Source organism: Prionailurus viverrinus, chromosome A3 (genome assembly GCF_022837055.1).
Source record: "Prionailurus viverrinus isolate Anna chromosome A3, UM_Priviv_1.0, whole genome shotgun sequence".
Taxonomy (NCBI): domain Eukaryota; kingdom Metazoa; phylum Chordata; class Mammalia; order Carnivora; family Felidae; genus Prionailurus; species Prionailurus viverrinus.
Genome location: NC_062563.1, coordinates 20,177,369 through 20,185,269, shown reverse-complemented (window position 1 = coordinate 20,185,269; position 7,901 = coordinate 20,177,369). Strand labels below are relative to the sequence as shown.

Here is a 7,901-nt window from a genome sequence, read left to right as displayed (position 1 = left end):
ATGAATGTTAACTAGTCTTACTGTGGTGATCATTTTGCAGTATATACAAATATCAAGCCTTTATAATGTACACCTGCAACTAATGTAATGTTTGATGTCAGTTCCCAATTTGCATTCTTGTAGGCTGGCTGAGGACACAGACACTAGAATGGGACATAAGACATACAAAATCCTCTGAAGATGTTGACTTAACTGGAAAAAAAAATGAGCGTGAATCAGGCTTGACAATTCAGTCTCTGTAATCTTTCCTCGGGATTTTATCATGACTAACATATCTGAGCATTTGGCCAAGTTATTCGCAAATGTTATTTTTTTTTTAACTTTTTTTTCAACGTTTATTTATTTTTTTGGGACAGAGAGAGACAGAGCATGAACGGGGGAGGGGCAGAGAGAGAGGGAGACACAGAATCGGAAACAGGCTCCAGGCTCGGAGCCATCAGCCCAGAGCCCGACGCGGGGCTCGAACTCACGGACCGCGAGATCGTGACCTGGCTGAAGTCGGACGCTTAACCGACTGCGCCACCCAGGCGCCCCGCAAATGTTATTTTTAATGCTCCTGCAATTCCTAGGGGATAGGTGTTGTCACCACCCCTACTTTGCAGTTGAAGAAAATGACACTGGAAGAAATGAAGCAAATTGCCCAAGATTCCACATCGAACAGGTCACAGTGTCCAGATTCTAACCTAAGAAGCCTGGCCCGCGCGCCTCCTGACTAACACCCTATTTTGAGCAGAATGTTGTCCGCAGCTCATCAACAAATATTTACTGAGTCGAACAGTGCAGGAAGAGCGGTTGGAGTTACCCCCTGCTGTCATGAAGCTCAAGGTGTCTGGGATGGAATGTCACAAGTCCAGCCAGCAGAGAGGCAGAATGTGGAAGTGCTCTGTGAGGTACAAACACCCATGGGGGGAAGTGTGTCCACTGGAAGAAATCATCAAAGGCTCCCGGAGAAGGGAGCATTAGGGTTGCTTTCGAGGAGAGAGAAAATGTTAAACAGGTAGAAATTAGAAGGGTACTATGCAGACGGAACAGCCTGATGAATGGCATTGACCTGAGAAGTAAATGCCATCCATTTGGGCTGGATTATTGTCAAGTGCGAGTTAGGGGAACTTACACAGACTCCCCACCATGGCCTCCGCTCCCTACTTCCCATCACACATTCTCTCCCTGGTGTTCTATTCTCCAGCCACAGCTGCTTATAGTACCCCTGCTCAGTGTGGTATCATTCATGATCTTTTGTACTCCAAGCCCCTTTTCCTGGATGCTTTCTTCATCTACATTGCTTTTGTTTGCCTCAAACACTGTTTCTTCAGGGAAGCCTTCTCTGATCTCCTGGGCTGGGTAATTTCTCTTTGCCATGCAATTTAACAGCTTCCCAGTAGGTATCCACTACTATGCACAGTTTTCTTGGTACAGAACAAGAGGTCGAAACAAAATAAAATCAGCTGGAAAGAGATGCCTAGATTAGAGGCATGCAGCTTTGAGTCAAGTTCAAAGACTCCTTCTACAGTGGTCCTAGCCAAGAACCAGCTCAGTGTCGAGTAGAGCCTAGGGGATATAAGAAAGGAGGATGGCTGAGATTGAGCCCTGGCATGTGGATGGACATCTCCTTCTAAACAATACAGAAGGAGAACATAGAATTTCAGACTCCAAACCATGGGAGAGCCCTGGAGTCCATCTGATCTCAGAAGTGTGCTCCCAACGCCTTCTCCAACTTTCCCTGCAAATATTCATCCGTGTATTCATAAGGGAGTTTTCTCCTGTTTCCTCTGGAAAACCTAAACTAGGAATTGCATTCAGTCAGTCAGTTAGGCGTTCGTCCATCACAGGAGCACCTATAATGCACTGTATACAGTTGACCGCACAGCACCAGGATCCAAGGGTGAGCGAGGCTCCTTTCCTATCCTAGAAAGGAGGAGAGGCTGTAGCGGAAACAGACACTTGAAACAGAGGCTAAAACCTGCTTCCGTATGGCGTCTCCTTTTCTCATCAGGCCCGTTTTGGCCTCTGACAGTACAGAGTTCACCAGCCAGCCTCCTCTTATGTGAAAACATCTATCATGTCTCCCCAAAGACTCGCCTACACATTCTTCTAACATGAGGCAATTATTTCATATTTTCTGCGTTAGTTGTGGCTACTGATAGTCTCGTGAAGATCGACAAACGTCAACTTGTTCTTTCCCAACGTACTTCTTTAGATGCGTGTGTCGAAGAGGTGGCTATGGAGGGGGCTGTGTGACGGCACGAACATGCAGAACTTCTCATGTGCCTCCATCATGAGTTAAAAGGCAGGGCTTTGGGAACTGGACTTTCTTGACTTTGGGGAAAGTGTGACGTAATAATCATTCCTTCTTTCTGAAGAAATGAAGAGAAATGAGTGGTCTGTTCAGCTCTTGATATAAAGAAGTCAACTGAAAAGTGATATTTTATTGGAACCATAAGTTTTGTTTGAGAAATTTTAAAATCCAGAGTATATTTTCCTTTGGTATTGCTGTAGAGAGTCAACGGGAATTGAGATAATTTCTGTCTTGTATTTGTGCCCACTTATTAAACACACATGTGCATTAGATTCCTTGCATAGGTGCAAAAGGGATCAGAAGTGGGGGAAAGGTGCAATTTGGTCCATTGACCTGTTTCCCTGCCCTCAGGACTCTTTCAAACAGCTGTGAGAAAGAGGAGGAGGAGGAAGGAGGTAATTTAGCAGTTCATATCCAGATGTTCATTTCAAACACACCCTGAACAACTTTTGCATGGTTTATTTCATTTTCTGAAACCATTTTTCACAAGCCTGTTTTCTCAGCTGGGAAACTTCTGGTGTAGTCTTTTCAAACAAATATTGCATTTGGCATTACAAGAAAAAAAATAAAGAGCTTTTGAGACATTCAAAGGACAATCTGTTTGCCTTGGTCTGCAGAAGCGGGACTACAGGAATGTGGGCATTTTGTACCACCCAAAGTATAGGTAGGAAAGTTCCAGTCTTCCGTTCCATTTACATGGAAATTTGAGAGCTCCTTTAGCTTGATCACTGTAAATACTCTGCCATGTTTTAGGTTGACCTGGAGTGCCAGAGACAAGAAACCTGGCTGCGGACAAACAGGGCCAGTGGAAGAATCCTCCAGGATTAACACTAAACCAGAACCTTCCACATGGCACTTCAAACACAGTAGTCCATTCTCAAAAAACCAAAAAAAAAAAAAAACCAAAAAAAAAAAACCAAAAAAACCCCAAAAACCTGTATGCTGTTCTAAGTCCCACCCATCTTCTTAAGCGAAACGGGAAGGACTAGAAGGAAAATAGTGCTGAAGGCCAATGAATCTCTTAGGCAGAATCCCATAGGATATAATCCCCACCGTTCTTTTCACCTCAAGGTCTGGGTCCTGGCAACTGATTGATTGTTCCACTAGAGTCACAGGGGTTGGGATCTAGGACATCCCCTTCCCCCCACTACGGAGTGGAGCTGGTCTCCTGGCTAACCGTAGGATGAAGTCATTCCACTGTCAGGGTCTCTTTAGGTTAAATGAAACCTGGAAACAACCTCAGAAAGGAATGGGCAGCCTACAAGGATGAGTCCAAATGGAAAGAGTAAGATTTGTCTATTTATTTAAAAAATTTTTTTAAATGTTTATTTGAGAGAGAGGGAGAGAGCATGAGCAAGGGAGGGACAGAGAGAGAGGAAGACACAAAATCTGAAGCAGGCTCCAGGCTCTGAGCTGTCAGCACAGAGCCCGACGCAGGGCTTGAACCCAGGAATGGTGAGATCATGACCTGAGCCAAAGTTGGACGCTTAACCGACTGAGCCACCCAGGCGCCCCAAGATTTGTCTCCTTAAAGAAAGGAAGTTGAGCCGTGAAGATAAAGGGGATCCAAAGAAACAACAAAGGGAAGTTTTGATGTGGATGAAATAGAAAATGCAAGCATTTAAAAACAAAAAACTGAGTCTTGTAAGTTTCTTCACCTTCCCGAGACTTAGTTTTCCCACTTTTAGAATTAGACACGTGAGTCCTCAGACCAGCGTGTTAAAGTGGGGATTGAGTATAAAAAATGCCTCATGCAGTGACAGGCATATAATAGGTCTTCATTATTAGTTAGCTCTCTGCACATTCCCTTGACTTAAGAGAACAGTAGAATAATGAGAGAAGTCTCTATTTCTGTGATCATTCCTTTTTCCTATTGAAAAGCTTTGTGTGTCTCTGAGATATTAAAGAAGATATCCAGGAAAGGCAGTCCAAGATGGCGACATAGGAAGACCATGAACTCACCTCCTCCCAGGACACATGAAATATACGGCTACGTACGTATGGAACAACCACCTCTGCGAAACACCTGACAGCTGTGGAGTGGTTCCTTCCCACGGGGAAAATGTGAAAAGGGACACATCTGAGGTAGGCAGGAGAGGCTGTGGCTCAGTCCTGCCATACCCCTCAACCCTGAGGAGACCCACAACTGGGAGAGAACTCAAAGCCCTGGAGCTTCTCCCTCAGGAGTGAAGGGTTCATACCCTGCATCAGGCACCCCAACTTTTAAGACTTGCACCTGAGCTCCTGAAACATCTGGCCTTGAAAACCAGTGGGGCCCGCCTCCCTGAGATCCAAACGGCCCAGGCAAACTGTGAAGTACCTCTCAAAGGCTCACATGGGCTCACTCACTCCAGGGCCCGATGCAGGGGCAGCCACTTGAAAAACACCCAGTCTTGAATGTGAATTATTTTCTGACCTAAAGCTGTCTGGTGGCAGGGCGGGGAGTGAGGGGGGGTGGCTGTTGGGAGCATCTCTGGGATGGACGGCATTGATGGTCTGGTGGCCAGCAGGGCTTGGGCCTGCGGTCCCACGGCACGGTACAGGCTCACCTCGGAGATATGGAGTGTTCAGTTCCAGGCCGCTGTGATCGAGCGTATCTCACCATAAAGTGAGTCAAACGAATTTTTTGGTTTCCCAGTGTATATAGGAGTCATGTTTACACTATACCGTAGTCTACTAAGCGTGCAATAGTATGACGTCTAAAAACCAAAACAACGTCCATCGATCGCTTCATTAAAAAAGACATTATCACTAAAAGATGCTACCTTCTGAGCTTTCAGTGAATTGTAATCACAGGTCACCGTAACAAATTTAACAACGCTGAATAAGTTTGAAACACTGTGAGAGCTACCAAGATGTGACCCAGGGGTATGAAGTAAGCAAGCCCTCTTGGAAAAATGGCACCAACAGACTTGCTGGAGACAGCGTTGCCGCAAACCTTCAGTTTGTAAAAAGCAAAGCAAAGCAAACCAAAACACACAATTATCTGCAAAGCATAATAAAATGAGGTGCACCTGTGAGAGAAGATTTCAAAGTGAAGGAAGCAGTGCTAAGAGAGTCCTTAAAATTAGGGTCTGGGTGCTCCTGGGTGGCTCAGGGAAGCGTCTGACTCTTGATTTCGGCTCAGGTCATGATCTCATGGTGCATGGGATAAACCCCGGGTTGAACTCGTCACTGACAACCCATTCTCCCTCTCCCACCCTCTATGCCCCTCCCCCATGTGCATGCAACACGTGTTCCCTCTCCCTCTCTCTCTCTCTCTCTCTCTCTCTCAAATAAATAAGCATCACAAAAAGTAGGTTCTAGAGGATACTGAGGAAGCAGGCCTATGCAAGTCCCCTATTTCAATCCTGTTTCCACTTTTGGAACACCGTGGACTTTTGACTTTTGTCAATTGTAATTTGTCAATTGCACCTGGACCGCCTTCTGGAACACATCCTTCAACTTTGGACCGAAACAGAGATAATGTGACACCTGGTAGCTAAATCGCCAATCATGCATTAGATGGTCAGTTTAACTCCGTCAGCTCCAACCACAATGCCTTGCCAACAAGTTATGTAACCCTGTGGTTTCTGCCTTTCATACGCCTGCACTCCCCACTTGGAATTCGGAGCACACTTTCGATTTCAGTCGACTCTGTGTCTCCTGGATTGCAATCCCCAAAACCCCAAATAAACACTTTTGGTTGCTTTACAGCCTCGTCGTCTTCTTGGTAGACAGCCTGTATATATTTGCATACTTTAAAAGCTGCTGTCTGAGGCTCTGGCTTCCAATCAGCCTGGATCTAAGTACTGACACGGACAGGTCTTGGTGCACGATCGGCAATTGCGAGCTGTTAAAAGTAAAGTCAGCTGGTCGGGCAATCACTGAGTTTCAAGAGACAACCAAGAGTTAGGGCAAGGTCGAGCCATACGTTTCCTTTCCTACATGAGGCCACCCCTTGAAGACTGGGTGGAAACATACAGCAACCTGGTTGGGTGCACACATCTCGATGTCAGAAGAGAAACAGATAGACAGAGATGCGGGCAGTCAAAAGCACAGAGGTGATGATCAGATACCCGAGTATGTAGGAGATCACCTAAGAGGCTATAGAGATTGGGAGGGAAAAGGCACAGAACAGAGGGACCCGGGGCCATCGCATTTAAGGAACTGCCACATCAGAACACCCTGCAAGACCATGGAAAAGCAAACTGAATGAGAACATTTAAAGTGGAAACTAATGAGAACAAGGCCAAGAACGTGAGATCACGACCTGAGCCAAAGTCGGATGCCTAGCCAACTGAGCCACCCAGGTGCCCCTTTTTATTTATGTATTTATTCATTCATTTATTTATTTTTAATTTTTTAATGTTTATTTATTTTTGAGAGAGAGAGACAGTGTAAAGAATGTTTCTAAAAGAAACAAGAAGGGGGATTTTTTTTTTCTTTTCTTTTTCAATTTGTTTCCTCTGACAGGATACAAGGCAAACACCCAGTATGCTTGAGTTTTAAAAGGTATTTCCTTTGCCCCACTTTTTTTTTAATTTGAAGAAGGGGGATTTTCTAACTCAAAATATAAAATATTTTAGAAATAGTAACAGTTGTCTAGAATCACATATTACACTGCGAAATGCCGGGAAACGGGAGAAGGGACGAAAAAATAAAATGTGCTAAATTTCTTGACTAAAATAGGATGGAGTCAAAGGCTATTGTTTCTTCTTGACCTTGATAATTAAGGGAATATCAGATCAAGTATGTTATTTTGCAAAATTTTGTAGAAACAAAAAAACAGGATGATTCCTCCCAAATTACTGTAGGAGATTAAAGAAATCAAAGCAGAGTTCAACTAGCAAAAGACAGGAAATAGAGGAAAATGGTAGGAAAGCATGAGATACAGAAAACATAAGATCACAGAAGGAAGTGGGAATTTATCTTTTATGATGATAACTGTAAATGATCGTAAAACCACAATATTTAGAAACCACCGGTTCAGGTGAGAAACAAAAACACACCTCCTGGAAAAAACAATTTTTTTTCAAATGTCTCATAAGATTTAAACCCAGTATTTGGAAAATGTGTATCAGGAAAGTGCAAATAAGAACAACATAGATGTGTCAGTATTAATATCGGACAGAGTAGACTCCCGGGCGGGAAAAAATATACAAAGAGGACAAGAGTGAACTTACTTGGAGTTAGATCCCGTTATGAACAAATAACTAATATTCTTTGCTAGTCTCAATGACTGAGTATTAAATAAATATGTAAATTAATCTTTTAGAAATTCAAAGGAAATGTTTTGTTTGGAATATATACATTACTCTCAACTAGACACGTCATATAGACAAAATAAATAAGGAGGGAGAAGGCTTTATTAACGTGATACGAACACACAAACTTGTACCCTACACCTGATACACCTAAAGAATGAATAGTCATCTAGCCAGCTATGTTTCAAGAGTTTTCTCCTGCTGAATTTCAGGGAAGTCTTCCTCGGACTGGTTTAATTTTCCTTAGGGCATGGTTTTCACAAGAATGTGGATTATGTCTCTATTTTGTCCTCCCGTATGGTCACACTTCTCTGCTGACATTCTGGAGTCGGCACTATACATGTGTTCCCATACATGCA

General features: G+C 43.8%; 1 non-coding gene across 1 annotated transcript; it reads right to left on the bottom strand.

Moving 5' to 3' along the window:
• Positions 1-6,733: 6,733 nt before the first annotated feature.
• Positions 6,734-6,862, bottom strand: LOC125163165 (small nucleolar RNA SNORA27). Its single transcript, XR_007151322.1, has one exon. It is a non-coding gene; the product is annotated as a small nucleolar RNA SNORA27 (small nucleolar RNA).
• Between the last annotated feature and the right edge of the window lie 1,039 nt (positions 6,863-7,901).